We start from the raw sequence: 26,757 nt of genomic DNA, 5'->3' as shown, positions 1-26,757 counted from the left end.
CCACCATCTCGAAATAAAACCTGTTACAGTGTATGTAGCTTTGGCTTCCGATGTTGCCTGGGCATTCATCTCACACGCGCGATCAGAAGATTCACAACGTTTTCCCCGCATACATGCATCGCTTCCATCCCCAATTTACCAAGACATTGTATGTGCGCAGTGATTTCTTTTGCCTTTATGTCCTAAAGACACTAGTTTGCACGGAGAGGGGACAAACAGGCTGAAAGTTACCGATATATAAAATCAAGTGCACCTTTTATAAGTGTTGTTCGGACCGTTAGCTTGGAAGTTATAAAGTCGAACACGGATATATCGAACTCCAAGGGGATCGCGAAATAGTTCGATATATAAACAATTCGATATAAAAAATATGGGCTCTGAGGCCTCACCTATGGCGGACGATCACTTACTGATCGTCGCATTCAAGAATGACAACTAATTCCGCACTCACGACGCAACAGGATGCTTTATTTACGTGAAAAAAAATCGCTGATCTTGGCCTGCTTCTTCGTCCTGGAAATGAAATTAAAGACAAAGACACTAGTTTGCACGGAGAGGGGACAAACAGGCTGAAAGTTACCGATATATAAAATCAAGTGCACCTTTTATAAGTGTTGTTCGGACCGTTAGCTTGGAAGTTATATATTACACTCCTTCTCAGGGCGTTCAGAATATCATTGCATACCACCTTGTTTCTTCCTAGCAATCACAAAAACATGGTTCTTCCTTTCTTCCGCCTTGCTTCTTCTAAATTGATGGGTTGGACGAAGCGAATAAAACAGATATAAAGTTCCCAAAATATCGAAATCAGTCATAGCTTTTAACATTTTCTCTATAAGTTATCGTTTACTTGGCTGGTTTCTTCCCGCTACTAAAGGACACGTTTGTTTCATGGCGTTTTCATTCATTCGATTTATTACCATATAGTGTACGTGCAGCACAAGGCGAGGAGAGACAGCTTTACAGTTACCGAAATACTGAAACAAGTTTGAGTGTGCAAGTTTTGCTTTGGCATTTACCTGGGCAATCAGCCAATCCAAGTGTTCCCAACATCCAAAAAGATTTCTGTGGCACACCTGGTTTGCCTTCTGAAAGCCGGTTTCAAAGGCATAGCATGTGTGTGACGTATTCTTCGTTCGCCTGTTTTCTAACGAGACGGGTTGGCACGTGGCGAGAAAAGCTGCGTGGATAGTTCTCAGTATATGGAAATACCGCAAGGTATATATTTGTTTATCTGCCGCACTTATCCTGGAAATAACTTACCTCGCTTGTTCCAATCTCAAAAAGTTTGCACCGCTTGCGTGGCTTGCATTCTTGCAATCGAATATAAGGACATGTAGTGTTTGGAGCGTTTTCTTCTTTTTCCTTTCTGTTTCTAACAGTCAGTGTTTCATGCTGCGAGGGGAACAAAGGAAGGTTCTCGAAATAATGAAATCAGATACAACCTATGTAGGTTTGACGTAGGCGATTAGCCGAGTATTCAATCCTAGAGGGTGGTTTGCAATGTCTCGAACTATTGAATGAGTTTGTTTTTTTATGTTTTTGTTTTACCACCCGGGTGCGCCGGGCTGTGTTGTGTGTTTCCAAGTGAAGCGCTTATTTCATTCGTTATTTTTATGCCGCTCGTATTATCTTCTTTGATAGGGATAGAGTTTCGAAACAACTTCACCAGCCTAAAATATTCTTCCATGATCTACAGTGTTCTGAATGTAAATCGACGGTTCGGCAAACACTCGTGCCGAAATGTCAATTCCCGCACAGCAGACGCACCGGTATTTGATTCGCCGACCCTCACTTGCGCATATCACTTTGTTGAGTGCTGCTTCGCCGCCTGTGTATTTTGAAATTGTAAGGGGAGCACCAGTTCGCTCCACTCAACTTATTTTCCCTTCAAGGCAACTGCCTCATGTTTCGCTTGGTGTCATTATTGATCACTTATGCTATTTTCATCAAATGAATTTCACGGAATTAGGACTGCGCCTGTCTTACTGTTTCTGCTCTATGTTCAACTTGTAAACTTTGTTCTTGTTTACGAAAACAAAAACAATTTTTTATGGGGAGTGTGTATATTTCTAGAAATGTGCGTGAAAAAATCGTCTAAGTGAATAATCTCCGTTCCTCCTTACATTTGTTACGGAGGAGGAGAAGCAGAAATAACTTTGTTTTACGCCAATAATGATCACTTCCCAGTGTTTCTTCGGTATCATTTCTTTCGGTGTATTCTGTGTACCTAATTATAGTAAATTAGGACATGTGTCTATACACACGCTATTTCCTACTCTTGTTGGGTGCACTGGGTCTGTGAGCATTGTAAGCTGTGTTTTTGTGTTGTCTCCCACACACTGGCGCCCTTGATGGTGGAGACAAGGTATCCGCACGCAGGATGAGCAGCGTTAAAGTCGCCCACGATGTTTTGGGGGTTTCACCCAGTTATTTTAGGCGTTTTGGCGAAAAGGTAATCCAAATATTCTTTTCTTTGGCTAGGAGGGCTGTATTCATTGAAAACAAATGTGCTTAAATGACAGACTGTTAGTCACAATATTTTAACTATAACATGATCATCATTTATTACATCTGTTGCGTGCTGTATGACTGCGTATTTACGCCTGATCAACGTGGCTGTCTTGCATTCTCGATCGGTTTTGTATGTGATGTATCCAGTTTAAGACGCCGCAAGTCATATTTCTTGCAGACATATTTTATCTGGTGGTTCTTCTAGGCTTGATATAAATTGCTGTAGACCGGCCTTTTTCGTCTTCGATCCCCAACAGTTTCACTGCCACACCTGGAGGAGAGCTTTTTTTTCTTTGCGAGAACTGGCCATGTTGCGGAGTTTGTAGATTGGTGTTCATGTTTGATGGCGACGCTTCCGTTGTCCATATTTTTAATTTCTTCCGCGCAGCCCCTCTATCCAGGATAGGCTTTCTCTCTTCATATAAATTCGATATGGCGAGCAAGTTATCCTGCGTTGCCTTATATAGGTCCTGCATACCGAGAGCTGAGTATCCTGAATGACATTCATAATCATGCCTTCCTTCGACTGTTTCGATTCTGGCTGGGTCTCCATTTCGACGGATTCATTCTAGATGGAGCTTGTTAAGGCATTTGTGTTGAGTGTATACCTTGCAGAGGCTCTCGAGGCCGTGAAGGCGATAGATGCGGCGATGTTTGGCCAGTGCTTCTAATGCTGCTCGTAGTTACCGGATTTCATCCTGCCGCTGTCTGTCGGATTCTTGAAGTTGCCAAATTTGCGCCATAAGTTTGGCATTTACCTTCTTATTTTTCCACAATTCGGGCATAAATTGGTCTGCGCTCGGATGACTGCTTGCAAGATTTTACGTGGCAGGGGGAGAGGTGGGAAGGGTGGCTGCGCTGTCCAGATCACGTTTGGTGCTCCAGGGTCAGGCTGACGCTGGCTGCTGGAACTTGCGATCTCCTTGAACTGCCCCCACTTGGCTCGGTTATCACACTGGGGCAGACTCGGTGTCCTTGAGGTTGGAACCGGTGTCCGGGCTCTTCTGTCGAGAAGGGCGGTAAGTAGGGTTATATTGCAGCTATTGTCAAGTTTAATTGTCATTTTACTTAAAGTGAATTCGGGCGGTAATAAATGTAAAATTATAAATTTGTAATAAACTTTGTACAAGGGATTGCCAAAACAGAAAGCACACAAATTGCTATCTGCCAATATGACAGACACTCCTCGCGCAGATTCTGATTTCTGATCAACGAAACATCTGGCTATGGTGAATCTTCGAGATCCAAGTGTTGTCATTGAAATATGGGGAAATCACTAAAGTGGGGCCATAGTTTTCACTTGTAAATATCGTTGAACACAAGAAAACGACCGTTACAACTATGCCAAGCCTTCACCAATCTCAGAAAAGATGAAGAAATCCCAGCACAAACATATCCATAGAGAAAATCTTTTAAAAACCACTAAATATTTGAGCCGTAGGCCAAACGTTTTTACTTTGCAGAAACAAAAACAAGATTAGGTGTATTTGAGTCCTACCATCAGTTGGTATCTGTTTTGTTATGTTCTTTATTTCCAAACAAAGGAGTTCTTAAGTTTTAGAATTCCAAAATCCTGAATCGAACATTTAACAGTTATCGGCATCAGCCCTTGATCACAATATTTTACTCCAAAAATACAAAAGCCTCACACACGAGTCTCAAATATGTTGTGGCGTTTAAAAAAAATACCCGCATAACACTCCAAAGCCAGAAAATTTGATGAGCGCGAAAAGTGGACACGAAAAAATTTGTTGACTTTAGCAATTATCTACGGTGTTTGCCTCAGGAGTAGTGAGATTGTAGGCAAAGAGCATTAGATGAGAGATGAGCAGGTGCAGTATATGACTTTCGCCTTTTGGTAGCATTTCCACCGCGGCAGCCTATAGGTGCCGCGTGTCTTTTCCTTCAACAGAAAGATTTGGGATTGAAAGCGCATTGGTATTTTGTATAAAATACGCGTATATGCTCCAGGTGCTCTGAAACCTGTCTTCTGTACTGTTTACCTAGATGTTGAGGAGGATAACCATCGTCATTCCGGACGAAACTCGTGTCGCGTCTTCAGGACGTGAACCTTCCCACGCCCAGGGGTTATCGCGGCACATACAAACATTGTTCGCTACCTCGCCACCAACGACGCCTCCTCTCTGGCATTCGTCCAACTTTTGGAAGACTATGTCTCCAATTTCGTGTGCCTGCAATTGCCGCATATTTAGTCTGGTAACGTGTGTGCTACGCTATCTTGCATGGTAGCATGATTTAAAGGCTCCCCAAGACATTCGTCTGATGGCATACTTCTAGTGGGTGCTAACGTTCACCAGCATCACCAGCATCTCACCATTACCAGCATCTCTATGTTACGAACCTCTCTTGCAGCATTTGTCTTTGCTGACAAGGGTCTTATGGGAGAATCGCGAAACTACCAGAGACACTTCCACTGTCCCACTCAGCCGCCGTGAGGGCCGTACAGCCCTCACTGGCCAGGAATGGTGAAAACAGCAAGAGTGTTTTGGTCAGGCATCGAATAAAGCACGTATTTCTCTTTCGCTCTAAGAAGGTGAAGTCCTCGGTATAGGGTCCCACCAGTTTTACCAGCCGCTACAGCCCCCTTAGTAAGTCGAAGCTGGTCGGACAAACGTAAGTCGAGTAGGCCGGGCCTCCAGAGTTTGGTAATTATTTAGGTATTTGGTTTTGGGTTGGCTGGCAGACCCTTTTACTGTGGGCATATGTATTCATTTACAAGACATGGTAGTGGTGAGCCTGCTCAGTAGATAGGTGTGGGTTTCGAGGGGGAAGGCTGCGTAGGGCAGCCTTCCCCACTTAGCGAGTTAAAAACGTGTGGCCAGGGCGTGCAATTTATTCATGTGAGCGTCCACCATTGTGGATTGTTTGAGGGGCAGCCATTTTTCGTATTCTTTTCTTGCCTTCGTGACGTAGGCTACCGAATTTTTTGTTTTGTATTTGCATTTACTGTTGCCCTCACGATGACGAGTTGTGGTTGTAGCACCTCGACGTCCCGCAGATTACGGCGGCAGTCCCGAATCTTATTGATTCTGGGTGTTTTTTGTCGATTCATTGCTTTTGTCGAGGAAAAGGATTCACACAGGTCGGTTCAAAAGTGGTTCAATTGTATTTCAACCATGGCGAATCACTGGTGAGACTGGGGATCAAATTTTTTTTTGGTAGGGATATTGATAGGTTACTGCAGCCCCATAACCTCTATGAACACAGAATGTTCAGGACTACCGTAACAAAACCACAAGGCTAAGAGGACCCCGGATCGTGTCTCAGAAAAGGTAACCGAGCTGCCTGCCGAGGGCGACGCATGTTTTGTCGAGATTTGCCTATATTAGGTTATAGCTGAGGGTCGTACAACGCCCCCTTACGGCGGATGGTCTATGGCTCATGAAAATTGGTAACGAAGGGTCGAAGAAGCATTCCTTGGTGTTTACACTTAGAAAGAGCATGAGCCTCCCGGTAGTCCATGTTTTGGCCTGAAGTGATAGCGGAACATTTGGGGGTTATTTCCGGAGCATCTCAGAGTCAGCTGCTTGTTTAATTAGGTGGTATCCACGGAACATTTTTGTCGAGATTGTATTGAAAAGTGTTTATGTGGCGTCAAGTTGCTGTCTAAGGCCACAGTATGAAGTGTTCTCAAGGCAGGCCGGTATTCAGTGGTCATGTCAAACCTATAAACCAAGCGATTACTGTTTGCTAATACCTGTGTGGTTGTTCTCAATCAAGGAATGTGTGGGTTTAGTCAATCGTGATACAGATGGTTAGGATGAGCAACGATACAGCATGTGGGGCCCGTACAGGCCTGTAGATCATCACGAAGTCACATCGTTGGGAACAGCTAGTACAGCGACCTTAAATCACGATTCGCGGCAACAACTGGGAAGCGACGAACTAACTCTATAACCGGAAATTTGCTTCAGCTCCCGCAACACCACGACACTGCTGTTTATTTATGGTATGTCTTTTTTGCGCATGTCCGACAGTTATTCGCAAACGCAAATCCTCTAATGCAATACGAATCCTTCTCTAGAACGGCGAAGAAGTGGTATGCCTGCTAGTTCCATTAGGGGAAGGTCTGGACACGTTTTTATATCAAAGCGCTGGCCGTTTCATACGTGCCTTACTGCGATTTATAAACATAAAATTATTGTTCGTATCTCTAAAGGCGACGAGGGTACTAAATTGTATTGCTTGTTCACTGCCCAGGCAGGGTTGGTACAATTTGATCAAAACGGCGAAGTTTGAAGATAGACCTGGAAAACTGCGAAGGGCTTTTTGCTATTGAAGGTTAAAAAAAAAATATGTGACGGCGGAAAATTTTTTTTGGTTCATTTACCAGCCTCGCTGAAAATGCAATTGAGTATATTGGTAGTATTGTCTAGGCAAAGGCATATTCTTTGGTGTCCAGTGTCAACCCTGCATTTACCAGACTTGCGGCCACTTCGCCGTGAAGCTAAAGTTGTGAGTCAAAACTTGAAGAGAAAATACGATGCCGTCGAGGAAGCCTACTTCACACACGAAGCATAAGTCCCACCCCAACACTCCTGGAGTGTTATGCACACCAAACAGCCTAATGCCAAACATTCATAGTTGACATAGAAAAACATGGACCCATTTTTGTCATGCCCTTGCGTATGCTTCTCTATATAGCTAAAACAATATTGTCATTGACAAGAAAGTTTCCCTCACCTAAACTTATGACTCCGCATTTATGTTTCGTATTGGATAGATATTATCCTGGGGAGCTGAAACAAACACGTTATAGCACACAAAATTGTACAAACACGTTGTAACTACAGGCCAAATATATCCAGCCGCACATAATCTGCCTACGCGCTTTGAAGGAAAAAGATCGGACGTACATAACATGTTTTTTACTTCTACCTCATATTTTACTTCCGCATTCGGCTCTTATCTTTGGAGTGAGATACTAAAGCCTGCTTATTTCTTGCTACCATGTATTTATGCTGGCTTCGTCGATTTTGTCTGTTTTTGTCTTTTTCAGCAAATAACATCTGCAACCTGTCTAAAATATGCCTGACAATTGCTTCAATTACGGTTCTGCACGAGTTTTGTGATCATCCTAGTCAAGTTTCAACACTTTCAGGTTCAAAACTTGGAGCAGTTAGGTTGTGCTACGGCTGGCAAGGAGCGGGCTCTCAAATTGTCGTTGAAATCGTTGTATTACTTGCTTCTCACCACAACTGCGACCTTGATGGTTGAAAACCGGCGGCCGGACAATAGTCGAAAACCGAGCGATCGTTCTCGAAGTATCGGCAGTGGCACGCGCACTGCCAACGCTGTCTGCTCTCGGATGTGGTCGCTAGTGCTCTCGCCAGGATCCCCGCATTAACACGAAAAACTTTCCCAATGGCCTTCAAGGCTGCGGACGCGCGGCCGTTGACTGATGAAACGTTAAGTCTAAAAAGGTGCAATACCCTTGCAGAAGTAACGATCGTGGCAGTTTCCCGTCCGTAGGTATCACTTGCTTGTAGCGGTGTCAACGGCAAAGCGTCAGGATTTGTATATGAACAAAAAGCCTCCGCGAAGAGCACCTGGCAAATATAAGTAAATGTCTAGGCGACCAGGCATCGTTTGGGGTTGTGGATATAGTGCAACGCCTTCACAGCACGCGGGTCATGACGCTACGATTGAAAGGTCGCTTTGCACTTGCGCAAACAGAAGCTCATGCACTAGCTTAGAGGAGCAGCGTCGGTTTCTGCACGCGCAACGGTGTATTCTACATCCTTTTTTGTTTTCATTGATTTATATTTTTGATATTGCGAAGCAGATCACTTAGAATTTCAACACTCAATATTATATTGTTATACGGTAGTGTATCCAGAGATAGCAAAGATGGTACAGCACGTGGCTGATACATCGCCGCCCCGTAATCAAGCAACAGGTGTAACAGGTGTTTGTTTCATTAACTTTCTGCCGTGGCAGCCATTTTTATATATCGGAACAAAAATACGCGTTTTTCACAAAATCAGTAATTGAAGGCATTCGCATTAAAACAAACTGAAAATGTTCATTGGAAGAAGGAAGTCTGAGCTATGAGGTGTAGGCGGAGCCAGAAGTAAACGATGTGGTCAAACGTAATCAGTTTGCCCTTAGACAGCTAAAATAACAGTGTTTAGGTGTGTCTCTCTTAGAATGTCTACGACCAGGGGCACCATCCTGCTGTTTGTCTATTCCTAGCAACACAAGGCATCTTTTCCCATCTTTTGTGAGCACTATTTCATAGTATAGTAACTGAAAGTGCAGTGACTAAGTTTACGATATTGATTGTTAAGAAATACCGGCTCATGTTCAGCTATCAAAATGGGTATCTTCTGGAATAATTCCAAAGGAAGACAAGCACAGGCTTTGCGCTATGCATAAACGGACCTTCGCTGAATATGCAATTATGTTGGCTCACCGGCTGAGGCGTTGGGCTGCTGAATCCACAAATGTGGGTTCGATATCGGTGGTTATGGCTGCTTGTTATCAAGAAAAAAAGTCAAAATCCACTTCCACTTCCACTTCTGCGCCAAAAGCATAGCTACGCCTGCTTGTACTGAATGCTCGCAGCATTGTAAATAAGGTCACGGAACTTGAATTCTTGTTGCTGTCACATAGCCCACAAATTGCTGTCATAACCGCGACATGGTTGACCCCTTCAATTCCCGACGATTGTATTATTCCCCCCGGATATCTTGCACACAGGTGGGATAGGGATTCACATGGTGGTGGCGTGGCCATTCTTGTGAAGTCGCCTATTACGACAGAAAGAATTGATTGCTCACTCTCCGAAACGGTTTGGTGCAAAATATTTGTCGAAAAAGTGGTTTTTATTGTCGGAGCAATTTACAGGTCCCCTGGTACCACGCCTGATTTCCTAGACCAACTGAACAGTTTCTTGTGCAAATTTCAGAATGGCAACACGAGGTTGATACTGACTGGCGATTTTAATTTACCGCATATAAATTGGGAAAGTGTCACACCTGGACACATAGATACTCTGAGTGGTGATAAAATGTTGGAAATAATGTTCTCTCATAACTTAACACAGATTGTAAAAAAAATACGCGAGTAACTGCTAATTCAGAAACATTGCTTGATTTAGTGTTCCTATCACGCAGAGTGACACATAGTACTTTATCGGTTGAAGAGGGAATATCGGACCACAAGCTGATAACTGTTAATATCCAACTAGACGCAAAGCCGCAGAAGCGGCCATTTATCCCGGTTCAGATTAAAAATTTTGCACGGGCCGATGACACGTCTATACTTGATTATCTAGAACTGTCCCTTCATGAGTTTGAACTTGCTTCTGTCTCAGAATCCGTAGAAGAGTTATGGCAACGTTTCAAAAGCATTGTAAAGCATTGCACGGATAAATTTGTTCCAACTCGTAAAAAGAAAACGAAACAGCGTAGTCCGTGGATAACCCGGGAGATCGTCCATATCAAACGAAAAATAAAACGCATGCGGAAAAACAAAACCAAATCAGTAGCAATCGTACATTTGCGTGGTCAGTTAAAGACGGCATTAAAAGAATCCAAACGAAAGTTTTACACCGAAACCCTTGCTGACTTCATTAAGTGTTCCCCGCAAAAATTTTGGCTTCACTTGAGAAACAAAAACGAAGAAATAGAACAGATAAAAATTGGATCCGAAACAGTGAGGCAAAAACTGCAGATAGCCAATTCTTTCAACTAGTTCTTTCAGTCGGTCTTCACTAGAGATGAAACCGATCAGGTGGATGCTGACCAGGCTTGCCCGCGCGCCTGCGCAATGGAGCCCTTTTCTATTATGCAGGAAGTGGTGTTCAGTCACTTGCTAGGGCTTGACACTAAAAAAGCAAACGGACCAGATGAAATTCCCAGTGAATTCTTACGACGGTATGCCGAATGGTCGCCCTTTTACTTAACAATCATTTTCAGAAAATCTCTAGAAACGTCCTCATTACCGCAAGACTGGCGCACTGCGATTGTAAAGCCTATATACAAAGCTGGCAATCGGCTTCATGTGAACAATTATCGCCCCATTTTACTGACCTCTGTGTGTTGCAAAATCATAGAACATTTCATAGCAAGGCACATTATTATTTTTCTTGAGTCAAAAGAGTTTTTTTATCTCCATCAACACGGATTCAGGAAGGCGTTGTCAACTGTTACTCAACTGATAGAAACAGTTCATGATTTTTATTTATCTCTCGAAGCTCGACAACAAATAGACGTCATTTGTGTAGATTTCGCCAAGGCGTTTGATAAGGTTCCTCATAACAAATTAATTTTTAAGCTTCAGCAACTAGGACTTAGCTCAGATATACTAAATTGGATAGCCGCGTATTTAAAGAACCGTCAACAAAAAGTACGTGTAGATGATTGCACATCTAGTTCATTGGAAGTACTGTCCGGTGTCCCACAGGGGTCTGTTCTGGGTCCTTTGTTGTTTTTAATTTTTATAAATGATATTTCCGCAGTTGTCGAAAGCCCGGTTAAAATCAAACTTTTTGCAGACGATCGTTTAATTTACCCTCCAGTAACTAACACAAACGACCAAATCAAAATTAATCGCTGTCTGCAAGCCTTGCATAATTGGTGCGCCCAGTGGGGGATGGAAATTAACTTTTCAAAGACTACGTTCACCCATATAACCAAGAAGAAATCTGTACTCGCATATGATTATAAAATCGGAAATAACTTTCTTACCAGAACACGCAGCTTTAAATACCTAGGGGTGACTATTACCAGCGATTTGGGGTGGCACACTCATGTTGAGGAGGTGTGTTCACAGGCCTACAGAAAGTTGTTTTACTTGAGGAAAAAACTCGAACATGGCCCTAGAGATGTCAAATTACTTTCATATAAGACATTTGTTCGCCCTATTTTGGAGTATGCGTCTTCTGTATGGAGTCCTCATCAGCAGTCACTGAGAGATAAACTAGAAAAAATTCAAAGGGTAGCAGTGCGCTTCATTTGCTCGCGGTACCGGAGGACAGAATCCGTCACAAATCTGTTAAAATCATGTACGCTAGAACCCCTGCAAGTGCGCCGCGAAAAGCAAAGGTTAAAACTCCTGTTTCAAATTATAAGAGGCGAAATGAAAATAAATAAAGACACATACATACAACCTGCACCCAAACGAGGAGCTCGGTTGAACCATAGTCACCCATTCAGGCCTTATTGGGCGCGTCTAGATGGCTTTAAGAATTCTTTTTTTCCTTATAGCATAGAAGTGTGGAATAGACTTCCAGAGTACGCTGTTACTAGTTCAAATGTCAAAGCGTTTGAGTGTTCGCTAGAATTGTACTACCGGCAGCACGAAACATAATGTCTGTTTTGTCATTGTGTATTGTTTTTTTTTGTTTTGTTTGTATTCCTCCCTGTAATGACCCTCAAGTGAGGGTTACAGTATCAATAAATAAATAAATAAAAAAAAAATCGCTGTGTATACATTTTGGGGCACATGTAACATAGAAGTTGTTCAATGTACTCGGAGCCCTCCACTCACCTTCTCCTGAAAATAAACGCGCAGGCGGTGGTGTAACTGGCCGTAAACCAATCGAGGAAGAGCTTATATGCCCAACCAGATGTTCAGGTTGGGGGGCCATGAACCCTTTCCTGAAAATAAAAAAAAATATGCAGTAAACCTTAAAGTGAAAGACTAGATTATTATAAATACTGTACGAATTCTGAATATCAAAACATATGGGAAAATAATATTCTTGCTGCATTATAAGTAGTCTAGGTGGTTTTAACATTTTTGTTTGTGAAAGGTTTGTTCTCTCTTTAACTTTGACCTGTATATCAGGTCCAGCACCTAAGCATCTGGCATTGCTTTATTGCTGTATTGAACAGCGTCTTCTGCTGACACGTACTAAGCATTAGAAAAAAACTTACAAGTGAAGTTTTTTCAAAGACGCTAAGTATTTATATTAATAATAATTTAACATTACGTCATCTTTAATGTATAGATTTACCCGACCATCATGTGGATCTCAATTCTCCGCTAATGATGTTTGTGTCCATATGCTATGACTTCGGTGTTGTTATGTAGTGCAAACTGTGAGAATTTTTTATCGTAGAAATAGTAACAATCATTTTTTTTTGTTTGGCGCTTTCTGCCCCAGCTGGCCTTGCGCCAAAAAACTCTAACCATCATCAGTAACAATCATTTCACCGAATAGCCTTGACGACGGTCTGTTTTCAATACCTGTGATTGTGATGGTGATATTATCTATACAATTCATTGAAAGCTGTTTCTGCATTATAGTACAATGGCACTAAACACTTTGAAAGTTGTCATCGCTGCCTTAGATATTTTGGTCCAAGTCATGTAGGTCAGAGGAGGATTCAAATGGGGCATTTGCCCACCACCTCCGAAGGCGTACTAGGAAATGTCCCTCCCCCTTCCTACCCCTTTATCCTCTCAGTTTCACTAAAAATTCACATCAATTCAAGAAAGTGTCTAGAACTGCGTTAAATACATAATAAAAGACTGCACACAAGGGTGCTGAAGTCAGTGATGCCTGCACCGAAACCATGGATGAGTCAATGGAGAGGAAATAATTAAAATAAACAAGGTCTGCAATAGTGAAACATTAAAAGACGCTCCAAAAAGTTGCGAACTTTTTTCAAGTGAATAAATAAAAAGAACTTGAGCAATGAAAAAGCAAGATCGCATACCCAATTCTCAATCAACATAGGCAAGAAAGTGAAAAAACTCCAGTAAGAAGTACAAAGGATGGTCTTCATTGGACTATTTAAATTATAATACGCAAGTAAACAACATCAAAATGGGTGTTAAATCAATCCAAATTTATTATACAGAGATAGTTGGACTTTTTTGCCCTAATTAGTTTGGACACGTGGAAATACTAAAAGGTTTTTTATTTGATGCAATAATTGGTTGTGGTAGTTTTCTAGAAGGGCAGGTTGAAAAATGGAAGCACGTGGAGTTGAAAATGTGAGGAATAAATTATATTCAGGCAACTTTTCAACCGAGGACAAGAAATACTGGTGGAAAGAGTCTTGGTGTTAGAATGTGGGTGACTTGTGATAACGCGTATGGCTTAATTTTGAAGATGTGCTGAAGAGATGTGACAATGATGCGTGTTTGTCCAGTTATCGATCGAATTGTTTTATTGGCTATAAAAGAAAGAAAACGAGGTAATAAGATAGCATGATGTGAAAATTACTTAAAGCGTTTATAAAATATCCAGTGTATTTTCTCTGATGTACCAACAAGCCCTTAAGTACACCCTTTAAAATACACCAATTTTGTACACACCCTAATCTCTATTGAAAGCTGGTTGAGTAGAAACGTTACGGTGGGGCCAGGTACCTCTTAGCTTTAGGTTTTGTAACTGAGATTTTATGACTAATGCTTTCAGAAGCTTTGTGAAGTCCAGAAATTCTGAAATAAATATAGAGCTGTTATTGTAAACTCATTGAGCCAGGACGAAACCTTAATTGACATTTTTATAGGTTAAGCTAATCTGGTTACACATTTAAATTCTTAACAAACCATTTCCAAAAATACTATTCAAGCAAGAAAAAAATTTATTATTCGAAAAACTCTAAACTTCAAATTTTCGCACGTTTTTTCAAATTTTCACCCTTTTTCTCTTAGTTTTTATCCTTCCAGAAAAAGAGGCCACGATTGAAAATGAAAATAATTACGTAACTATAAAGTGCGCAGAGCAAATCTGCCACAATATTTAAAGTCGTGCGTATATTTTGTCCCGTCTCGTTAGTGCTCTTTTTAGTTTTGCGATTGTTTGCATTCTTTTTTTATTTTCCCGCTGCCATTGGTTATAAACGAAAGACAGGGAGTAGACCTTTACGAAAATAAAATGTGCTATCAAAAACTTTTTGAATTCTTCACTGTGACCAGGATTTAAAAAAAAAAACAAGTCAGTTCTTTTCTTTTTTTCCGCGAAAAGAAATCTAAACGAGCCACCTCTGGTGTTCTGTAGGTGGAATAGTTTCTGAGAAGCAGAGATTTTCATTTCTTCTTGTATTCGAGACCTTGCTTGTCCATTGCCGGATATTTAAAGAACCAAGGCGTCACAATGCCTGGGTGCTTCGATAACAATCCTCTTGCCTAACGACAGGTGCTTACACACTCGAAAACCCCGTAACATATGTTGAAATTCTGAATTCTTAGCACTTTCTCCCCGCAAAAGGTTTCTGCCGGAGCTGCTGTTTGGAGTCAAAACGTACATTACCTGCTTCCGCGCAGCTTTGTTGCATCTGCGAAAAGACGACTGCAAGGAACGAGGTTCCAATCAATACGACAATGTGATCAAACCACACACGAACCCGTCATGGTAAGCCGAAGAACCGACAGGGACCATGAGTATAAAAAAAATTAATGCTGCCTTCATTGGCAGCGCGCTCATATTCGTTCCCTCCCTAAATGAACACGACGAAGGGGCCCTTGATGGCGTGCTCGAAGGACTTTCTCGATGCTGCGGTGGTAGACTACCTGAACACTGCTTGCTACCTCCAGAAGCGTGGTGATGAGTTCGTTTTCTAGCCCATTTTAGGGCTACCGTTCGAAAGGGGAACTATTCCAGGTCTCCTTCCTCCACGGGTCTTTAAACCAAAGCTTTACTAATCTCGTCGAGTAGCTTCGCGTTCGCGGTCAATGTGACTCTCATTTGTTCGCAGCTGCGCCCTATCTATGGCAACATATCACGTGAGTCGCCTGACAGACCTCGGCCGACGGCCACTTTTCCCGCCACCGCCGCCCTTCCGGCTTGGCGCGTGGGCTCTCCGCAGCTCGTTCGTGCCTCACCACATCACTTGCTTCAGGCATGCGAGCTGGGTTTTGAAAAAAAAGCGAGACCGGACCGCGTTTTCTCGGAGCGTTGCGCGAAAGCTCGAGGCTTTGCACTAGCAAGCGGCGTCTGATCACCCTGCCAATATCGCCAGCTGACCCGTTCGGTTCATGCAACGCCGGAATCGGCACCACAACCGCATGCGAAGTCTGACTTTGCACGAATAGAGTAATAATAAGCAAAATATTAGGTAAACCAAGTGAAACCAATGCTTACCCAGGCAAATGTAACCTTTATCTTTGGGCATCAAGGATTGGGTTAGCTAAGCCGCAGCCATGTTTTATTTTCTCCAGCTAGGTGGCTGCATCAGGTGAAATTTGCGGCATGAACAGTCAGCAGGGCAGCTCGCCGAGCATCACAAACATAATTACTTGCTGTAGCGATCTGCTCACATAAACAGTCCTGGTCATATTGTCTACATCCTATGGTAAGCAAAGCGAAAAAGGGAAAGGTCCAGTTCGGGCCCCTCGCCACATAGGTGTGCTAACGAGAGCTCGCGTCTGTACGCATTATTGCACTTTTTATTACAAGCGTTGTGTCACTGCTGAGCTTAAAGCAACACCAAAAACTTATTGCTGCGGTGCTCGATGATCCCGAATCCAAAGATATTTTTACTGCTTTCGCCACACCTGATATTCCTGCACCCTCAAAATAGCCTTTCAAGATCCCTGACATCAATAATTTCTTGCAGGTAGACTTGACCACGCCCTGAAGTGCCGTTACAGTCAACATCGAGAATAAAACTTTTGTGCGCCCACAGTTTGGGTAAAATAGTAGTCCATCTGATTCTATAAAAGATTGTTGTTTTGTAGTGTGAGATACACTGGCCGAGGTTGATTTGTAGTGTGAGCTACACTGGACCGCCGTGCAGCGCATGCGCTGGAATGAGTGACGTCACTCGGCGAACAAAACGTAGCTCGCTGCCTGGCATCTCTCACACAGTCACGCGCTCAGAATGATCCCCGACCTGCGTTCCGCACGGTGCGGCCCGGTCTACTTGATAATCATGCAAGGGTTGGCCGGATGTGGACAGAACGTTGCTCGCTGCCCAGCGTCTCTCACACACCCCACATGCCCGTCGTCTTCGCCGACCTTCGTGTTGCAAGAGGCGGCCCGGTACACTTGACGATCTTGCGAGGGGTAGCCGGGTGTTGAACCGATGGCCACTGCATCGCGGGAATACTGTCGTGTGCCTGTGGAAGCAACTTAGCTCTCGTGCGATTAGTGTCCATGCCGCTTGATGAATATACATGTGTATGCCGTGTGTATCATGGAAGCAGCAGTAAGCATGATAATCAAGCTAATCCCAAACAACCACGAAAACTAAGAATAACCAGCTGAACCTTAGCTCACGCTAACTATTTCCTGGCATAGTCGAGGCTACCCAGCACTAAAATTTTCTTGTTTTTTCCCAATATTCTTTGAGACGAACGCCATTGTTTTCGGTGGCCTCTGATTTACGTCTTAAGTAAGTTAAGGGTTAGCCTGGAAATATACGGTTTTGGGGTAAATTAATCGTGACCCTTGTGCTTCAGTTACACTAGACGATGTATAATAAGTAAAGTTTACTGAAAGCGGCCTTTTCTAATTTATTCTTGTGTAATAACTAGGCGCTTTCAATTTGCACTGGCAAGCTAGGTGATCTACATATCAAAAGTGGAAATGCAGCATGCACCATGTTGGTTTATGCTGTTGTCCATAGGTTGTTAAATGGTGACATTTTATATGAAGAGTTTAAACGTGCGCAGCAGTTGCCTCTGCTCACGAAAACCATAAATGAGCATGGGATAATGGAATGTGATGGGATTGTACAATCAGAACAGAGTTGGCCAACCTCCGGTGGATATGCTGCGCGACAAAAACGACGATGATGCCAGTTGAGCATCATCATCATCAGGATTACTGGGAATGACAAGATGAGAAAGAAGGTTGGGATAGGGCGGCGGAGCACAGTCCCACATTTTTGGTGAATAATTGTTCTGCGGCCTGCCAACTGGACGGCCAGAACCACGGCGTTCTGTGGATGTCGTCCGTAGAGCCAGGCACCATGTCCTGATCATGTACAACGGCCCCAGGTAGGACTACAGGTGCCACCGCTCACTACCCACACTGTATAACCTGTAAACGGCAGTCTCTCCATTGCGTCTTTAGCAGAAACTTTCTGCTCCAGCTTCTGCGGCGTAACTTGCAAGTCGTAAGACAACTCTTTCTACTTACATCAATAGAACCGATTTGGAATCTGGCATCTGAAACATCGCTCAAAACGTTCCCCTACATGTCCCTTTCTTCCATCGCCTTGTGCCGCCTTGTTTGCTGTCCCTTTTACAGTCTCCATCTTCTCCATAAATAATGTTTCAATTGATCATCCGGAAACCACGTGTAAAGTTTTTGACCTGTGCCTCTCAGTACCTCGTCTTTAGTCCTGAAACCTCATAACATCACAAAGTGGCGTCCGTCACAGGACTCTTTCTTAACACCTTGGAGAGTCATACTCAGACGATTAGAAATGACCTACAAGTTTGAGCTTGTTAATACGGAGATGGGAGAACTGAAAAGGTTTATTGCTTACGGAATCCGATTCGGACTGAAAGGGCCTGAACTTCGGATAAGGGTTGACAGTGAGTGTACTTGACTGAAAGCACAACGCCAGGAAGGCAGATATATGTTGAAAGCAGAGCGCCAGACGTAACACCAGGCTCTAAGGGATGCCTGGCGTTACGTCTGGCAGTTTTGGAGAACTTGATTACAGTTCTGGAGAACGTGATTAGGAAAAAGGTGGCTGAAGCGTCGCCGTGTAACATAACTCGATGGCAGATCATGGCAAGTTGTAAGACATTGGTGAAGCAGGTACTCAAGTACATCTTCCCAGGCCAGAAACTGCCAGCGAAAGTTCATGTCATGAAACGTTTCGAGAATGCGTACGTATGGATGGCAAAATACTGTCTGAAGACAGAGATTTAGGCGTTGAGAGAAAAAGTCTGAAGGTCCAAAGCAAAATAATGCCTCCAAAGGTGGAAGCTAGGCTTCACAAAAGCAGATCGCTGCTTGTTGCTGGCTCGGTACCGACACATCTCACGGTGCAGGAACCTGCAGCTAGAGGTACAGCTGTTACGCAAACGCGAACCGACACGTCACTTCACCTGATGACAGAAAAAAGGAATCTCCCAAAAATTTCTGTCAGCTTTATTCAAAGGGAGCACAGGGAGATCCACACGAACTTTTCCTAGAAATTAAGAAATTACGCAAAGGTACACACAAGGCCAAGAAAGAGAAAGAGGGGAGTCCGTTCGTCACCAGCTGTAACACATAATTCAAGACTTTAAAAACAGGGAGCAGCCACAAACGCTTCACTCGGAAGTTAAGATTACATTTGGGTTTGAAGCTGAGGATACAGATGCGCAGCGATTTTTTGCTGAAGCGACGTAAAACCTGCTCCATCGATGCAAAGATGCAGACGATTTCAAGGCAACCGAGAGGTAAAGGCGAAGTGACAAGTTTCGGGCGTTCCTATCATCAGTCGCTTTCGTAAGAAGAAACCGGATGCGGCAGAACCGAAGAACTGTCCTGTTGAACAGAGATCTGATGAACAGAGATTTTATTATGGCCACGAATATGCCCCACTAACCCACGGTAGCCACAAGACAGACAGGTTACGGATGAGGCCACGACATCTGAAACTTCCTGGTCGGCTCCTCTGGAAGTACCGAAGAAAGGAAGATGTGCGGAGCCCACCGGCTTCCAACGGCACGAAACCGTATCTGTATTTGGATTTGTATGTTCTCTTCTGGTGCTTCTTTGATTCAGGATGAACCTGTGAACTTTATTGCGAGAATTTAGTGCGAGTTTCAGTAGTTAGAAATGAGTGTAACAAGACAGTGCATAGCATGTAATATTTTCCTTAAATTTTACTTTGTAAGTGTGTGTGGCTCAGCCCCAGCAAATTTGTTTGAGGAGGGAGGAAGGACTAGAAGAAAAAGAAGGTTAGAATAGGGCAGCCCAGTGCACTGCGACTTTTATGGTGACTCCAATTGTTCTCCTGCGGATGTCGTCGATACAGCCAGGCGCTACGTCCTCATGATGTACAACTGTAGAACTGCTATAGGTGCCACTACTGTCTGCTCCCGCTGCATGACCAGTAAACTGCGGTGTCTCTATCGCGTCGTCCGCGGGACACGGTCTGCTCTCGGAACTGCAGCGTGGCTTTCAAATCGGAAGACAAGTACATGAATGGATCCGACTTAGCTTGGATCTGAAACATCGCTCAAAATGTTCCACTGCTCCAACCTTTCTTCCGTCTCCTTGTCCTGCTTAGTTTGCTGTCCTTTCGACCATGTGCATTGTCTCCACAAAAATTGTTTAAATTCATAAACCCGGAACCCCTTGTTACAGTTTTTGAGCTGTGCCTCTCTACCTCGTATTTATTCCCTGAAACCTTATAAAATTAAGCAGGGTAGATTGGCAAAAGCAATGACTGCGCCGCGAATCACTGCGCGAAAAACGCCGATTCCAAACACCCCAAAAACAGTCTTTTAGTCGTACTTTCTCCTATAAAATGGATAAAAATGCTGAGACACCCTCAAATTCGTTTATGGCGTTAAGACGAAGTTAAGTGAGGCAATTAGAAAATGCTGCTGTTTCCAGAACATGGACTATGACGCTGAACTGTGGTGGCTGTTGTGGATTAACACGTACTTCAATGTACCCGCTATGGGCCTTCTGGCATTCGTTGAGAGAATCTATACAACCAACTTTACCATAAAAAACTGCTGTTATATTTCCCGCGCTGACGTGCTGTCCTGATCGATAGTTCGTATCTCGGAATTACGCTAGGGGAAACGTAACTTCATTCCAGAATGAACAAGAACCACTTTGCAATGCTTCTTTGGAAGGGCGAAGAGAGTTCAGGGAGATCTCAACATAGGTATGCGCGCATCAGTCGACGCTTAGTGCGTTTACGAATCAGTTACCATAGAAAGGTGTTTGCACAATGCATATACGAATTTCTCCTAGTATTTCCTCGAACATACTTTAACCTTACCTTCTGATTTTGTCGCGCAGGACTGGTTCAACAGCCGGTGCCGGTGGTCGTTCTCTTTATTACAGTGTTGTCGGTATGCAATGAAGTTCAAAGTTGCAATCAGTTTCAAACTTGCAATTCATAAGTGCACAAAAGAGCTTTCTTGTACGCAATACGCCCTGGTTACTGTACAATTTTGTCGATGTTTTTAAACGCACCCAGTACCAAATCCGACCCCCGTAGCCGTGCAACGGGTGTGCCCTCTCAAGACAAAATACTGCCGATGCCCATTTTCGAGATAGATGCACAGCATTGTTCGAGTTATTGCAATACTAAGTCAACAAAATGAGAACTTGTACAGCAAAACCCTGTTGACGCGCTCGTCAGAAGCCCAAAAGAAAAACGCAAGAGCTAGGGAAATCGATTATCGAATATTAAAAACGAATGCAACCCTTTAGCTTTTGAACTAGTCCTTCTATTTACACATTCTTGCCTTTGAAAGTTAAAAAAAAAAGTTGGCGATTGCTGTGTAATTACCCTTGCGAGGAAACCACGCGTCGTTCTATCCTTTAAAAACCAACATTGCAGGCCGTGACTATCGGTTTGGGGAGTAAAATACCTGCGTGTGGTCTAAGGCCATTATCAAAAATGATTCGACATTCGATTTCCGCTTGTCGTATTTCGTGGTGTGGGCATGCTTATAGGTACAGAGTTTGAAAGAACCGATGCAATCATCTGCCACAATACCACCATAACTTCTGCGTGTATGGTTGCCTAATAGTTATATAAAAATTTGACGTCTTCAGGTTTGAGAAGGCCACATTAACTGCATTTCAGCAATATCGACTTTGTATTACGATGTAGGCTGGATCACCGGTTTCAAAACTTTGAGGGGTTTCTTAAAAAGCGCTTTCCTGGTGCAAATGTCTATAGTGGCATCCGGGCTAGGTTTCGACTATCGATGACGGTGCGGACGCGCCACACAAAACCACGGATTGATGTTAAATACTCTCCTTTGTAAAATAGGACGCATAACTGCAAGCCGCCAACCCCTCGCACAAAATTGCATTCATTGGCTGAAGTAAGGCAATGATGGAAAACATTACCGCAGTCGTCGCTGATTGTCCTTCGGCACCATCAGGATGCGAGATTGTGGCGGGCCGTTTGGCACTTTTCCTAAATTTACTAAATAGTCGGTATCCCACTTCATTGGATGCAAAAAATGTTTTTATGAACGAAACTAAAGTGACCTAACAGCCGAACAACACTGCTATCACAGTCTTTGTAAGGTGGCATCAATATATTAACACTTTTTCTACAATGAACAGAATGTACGTTTTTTTGCACCATCAGCCGGATGCTCAATTATTGTTACCTGCTTTTGGCTAGTCATTATCAAAATCGATACCGGCCTGTCGGTGTTTCAAGTGGATGTACCTTTGAAATATGAGTACAATTTTGTATTGGCGAATATTTTTTTATCAAAATGAGGCTTCCTATGACGCTTCGTATCAATGTCAAATACTCGCTCATATCTGAGTCTAATTGAGTGCTCTGATCTGGGTTACCTATTTTTTGTAATATAAAGTAGTATGCTAAGGATTATGCCATTTTTTTCTCAGTGGCCACAAACGTTCTCTATATTTTATGGAATTGCAAAGTATTCTTCGGTGTGATTTTAAACACTTTGTTTTCAACCTAGACCTGCACACGTTTATTGGGGAAGTTCTATCTGCTGGCCACGTCCTATGATCACAGTATCTTAAAATATATGATGGATAAAAACTGCACTTGGGAATATTTGTGGATAACCATAAATAGTAATTATCATAATAGGCTCAAAAGCAGACTGACCAACAATACAAGATAGAATTTCAGATATTTACTGACGCATAAAAATGTAAACTTCGAATCTTTGACACTAAGTGTGGAAAAACAAATAAATAAGCCGTACCAATATTCAAAATGTTCAAATGTATCTAGAGTTGCATATCACCCTTCACGTTCGGAATACAGTATATCACTTACCCAAACCTGTAAAATAACATTGATATGTCGTTTTACCATTTAATTCAAAAGATGTTTATATTCCCAACAGTTTGTGCTGAAATAATGAATTCATGTCCGGGAGAGGAAAATATCATGGTATTGGAAATTCAGTGCAAGTCATCAGGAGTGTTAACGACTCGCACTTGTCGTTAATTCACTTATCAGCCACTCACGTAATAGTCATACACTGAACATTGCTCTGACATGCAGCGAGATTCTCGAATGAGCTTCTGTGTGTCATCAGATGAAAAACATCAATGTATATTTTTTCGCTTAGGTGTTCTAAACACACCTGCAGAAAGAACATCAGTACAAAAAACACAATTGCTGCAACGTAAAGTAAAGAGAATGAACATGGAACAAAAAAACCAAAAATACATAAAAATACTGTAACAAAAAAAAACGAACGCGACATATACGTTGTAGACTAGCGGTGTGTTTTTTACCTTATGATTGTGTTATTTCTTAAAGTTCGCTTTGTGTGACACGTTTATTGGACATAAACCAACCAGGGGAGACCTAGGAGTCGTGGTAAGTACATATAAAAATTTGTAACGACTAGTTAGTCTTAAAGGCAGACATGAGTAACAACGTTAGTTACATTAAAAACTCAAAAAATCTAAGATCGGCCAAAAGCGCGAAAAATTTATTCAAGTAAAACGTTATATATCTTAATGCAAAGCATAACAAAGTAAGCTTCCTCACATCTCCTACCATAGCAAGTTGGTTATTCAATGGTTAAGCATTAAAAACCTTAATACCCGAAGTTCAAGCAAAAAATTTATGTAGCCCTTTTGCGAACGAGTGTTTTCGAGACGTTTAAACAAAGTATAACGTAAATAGGTTTTAAGAACCGTAGCAAAAATTAAAAGCCGGAAATTAAAAAAAATTAAAAGCCGGAAATAATGGTTGTCTTCCATAAAAAGTATCCCACACCTTCCTGAAGCACGCAAACCAAACAACTAATCATTAATGTTTTAAGCTATTTGAGCTATTTTTTTTATTTGACCTTGTACACTGTATAACAAATTATTTTTGCCTTTCAACGCAGAACTGGTCAAAACGAATGTGTCAATCACCTATTTTTGAAACTACCTTTGCCAAATAGTTGTGTATGATGCGTCACAAAGTCAATCTCCAAATATCAAGCCTTTCACACTGTTTTGTTCGCCGTCGTGTGTGTCTTCTCTTCTGTGTCCCGTCTCTAGCGCTACTTACAATGAATCAAAACCAACTAGCCCAACTTTCAATCTTATTGTGTAAACTACTCCGCTTCAAACACTTGAATAACAAAACCACCCAAATAATTTTGCCTGGTATTGCAGAAATAATTTACATGCCCCTCTTGACTGGAAATGTAGCGGAACTGGATTTTTAGCATCTGGCCTGTCTTCAGTGTTCTCAGGTTCGGCCACTCTCACAGCACGGTCGGGCGCCCTGGCTGAAAAGCACCTACCCCACTGTGTTCCTCTCCGTAATCACGCCAACTCCATCTCCTTAGATTACGTTGCCAAGTCTCCGCACAGAACCCATCCCTAAGAATTTAAACCACTACATGTACACCAACCAAAGCCGTCTATGCTGTGTCTCCTTCATTCAAACACGAGGGTCACCGGTATGCTTTGTAGATGCGTTACTCTCACTCTAGACACAATAGAACCACTCCATTATACACCAATCATCACTTTCTCTGCCCAACAGGTGTAACCTTTCTAGAGAACCAGACCATTTCTCTAGCAAAAGTGTATGAAGTTTCCAAAACCTCTACCGAATACCCCGGCAACAAGATCACGACTCCAAAATTCGGAAGTCAATATTATGCTATTTTCTTCACTCTTGCTCTTTCATCCCAGAGACTGTCACTTTAGCGAACAATCACGTTCACCTTTTTCTCATGGCATGGGTCGGTGACCGCGCCAACCAGGACGGCAACGAGAGAAGAAAGGAGCTTAGCGGAAATTTACTCCTGGGTCCGTCTATTCGCTTGCCAAGCTCACACCATACTACTTATATTAGCCTCCGCGTTCGCGCTACTCGCAGATCCACTCTACTCTGCTAATAAGGCAGCCACCAAGCCTACACTTCTCCAGATCCACGCCTCACTCCAGTCCACACCACTCTTCTCCGCCCGGAAGATATCCACTCCCTCCCATCTCACCACATTTTACTTCGCTTACGTTAGTCTTGTGGTCCCAGAACCTGGTCATCTTGTTGCGCATACAACTTCATTCGTGTTTTCTATCGGTGATTTCACTTCCAAAATATTCCCTCTTGCTCTCCCTCATCACCTCAAAGGATACTTGGCTATATCTGTTGCCCAAAGAAGAAGTCGAATGGCCGAGAAAGATCTCTGCCTTTATGCCCACAGGATTATTAAGTGCATTCTGGATTACGATGAAAGGAACGACGGCTCAGTACCTTATGTTTATCTCACCAGGATATAAGGGAATGGCTGGGCAATAAAACAGCGATCCCGGTTTCTCTCCTTAACCGCTCATTCTACACAAATGCAATCGCATCACTCACGTGCAGAAGCGTTTGTTTGTCTTCTTTTACGCTCGTCGTCGAATGATAAAGCGAATAGTTTTCAATCCGCCCAAAAAAGAGATCACAGCGTTGCAGCGGCTTCGGCATCCGCATAACCGAGGGACACACTTTGCGAGACCAGAAAGGAGGTGCACAGTTCGACTCGTTATTCTCAGCGAGACTTGTGCTGGCATTTGTTGTTTTGACCAAGTAATCGGGAGAAATATTCCCCGGCATCGACTTCCTCTGCGAATACAGCGCAGTTACGAACAAAGGGATAAACAGCCTGGTGATTTGCGGCCTTCACTATAGTTTGAAACCCCTATAATGCCATACCCGGCAGGAACTCTACCTGACTATGTGAAGCTGAGCGCCCGAACCACCATTTCTTGCTTGCCGAAAACTAGTAGTTCATGACGAGGGTATCACAGAATTCTGTGTAAAGCTCCCCTATAGTGAGGAATGGGTTTGGAGACGATGGAGGAGGAGCATAACTGAGCACGTGCCACAAATACTTTCAGATGATGGCAGTTTGTAACAAAAGGCATGGTCAGAGTGCATGCAGAGATATTGACAATTTTAAAGGCGTTGCTTTGCTATGAGATACCGTAAAAGGATCCAATTAACAACGGAATTCTGCATTGTTCATTCGATGCTTCTGTCAGTGCAACCACGGAAGTTAGATAAGCTGGCAGGGTTTAACGAATCTTACGGAGCGCTTTCAGGGGTCACATTGAGAGGCCTTGCAATATATAGACTACTAACAAAGTTTCGCACCTAACCCGCCAGTCAGCACAATATATTTTTCATAAGAGCCGCAAGTCATAACAAGTTGACAATTGTAAAACATGACGGGAATCAGACCCCACCAGTGTCTCGCCTGCTCCGATGGGGCGTTTTAGAAATTGACGAAGTGAGTTTGGTTGTGAATTGCGTTCCTGACTAAAGGTCGGTAGTTTAGCAATTGTTTTAATATATATAGAACGTTTTGTATATTTGGCGACGGCAAAAAACTCTTTTATCCTGCTGACAATTTTTATTACTGCTTAGAGCCTAAAACTTTCGTGAATTGACTGACGACTTTTGATATAAGCCTTTTAAATACATCAACACTTCTTTTATTTTTGGACACATTTTTTGGAAAGACGAATATGATGGCGTAAAGTCACTCTTTGTGTTTCAATCCCCGTGTTTCAAAAAATATTGAAACAGACGTTTTGTACCAATTTTACAAAAGCGATTAGTTTTATATAAGAGTTTTTCTATCAGTTTTACAACAAAAACGATAAGCCTTGTTTATCACCTCGAGATGATAAATAAGGCGATAAAGCTTATGGTGATATACATAATGACATTACCGTGTGCTTCAAAATACGTCCACTATGGTGGTCCTGCTGAAAGATTGGAACAGCTTCCAATATTCGTATAAGACTAGTGAATCATTGGACCTGCAGTTGCAAGCTGACCTACAATTGCAAGCTGAGCCAATTTTGCTTTCCAGAACTCCTCATTTTGCCTGTTTATGTAGTATTCATAGTTTCCGTCTCTATATTGTCTTTATACTGAGCCCGGGTGAGTACTTATATTGGTGGTTAAACTTTGGGACACTGAAACAAAGTTACAACCTAAGATTGAGTATTGTGCTAGCTTCATCTTACTGTAAGGAGGGCAAGTAGATTGCTTTTTTATCAATTGATTTACTCTGCGTAATGAATAATAAAAAACAAAAATAGGAAAAGTAGAAAAAACTATTCTTACAATATTGCTTTGTCAATTTGTGTTTATTTGGTCTCTATCAGGT

The 26,757-nt window shown here is 42.6% G+C and overlaps 1 protein-coding gene across 1 annotated transcript in view; it reads left to right on the top strand.

Moving 5' to 3' along the window:
- LOC144140087 (uncharacterized) overlaps positions 1 to 26,757 on the top strand; it is an 88,712-nt gene that overhangs the window by 34,236 nt on the left and 27,719 nt on the right. The window lies entirely within an intron of this gene.

Source organism: Haemaphysalis longicornis, unplaced genomic scaffold (assembly GCF_048455015.1).
Source record: "Haemaphysalis longicornis isolate Haplotype H1 unplaced genomic scaffold, Haemaphysalis longicornis Haplotype H1 scaffold_5, whole genome shotgun sequence".
NCBI lineage: Eukaryota > Metazoa > Arthropoda > Arachnida > Ixodida > Ixodidae > Haemaphysalis > Haemaphysalis longicornis.
Note: the sequence above shows the minus strand (reverse complement) of the source record. Positions and strands in the feature narration are given on the sequence as shown.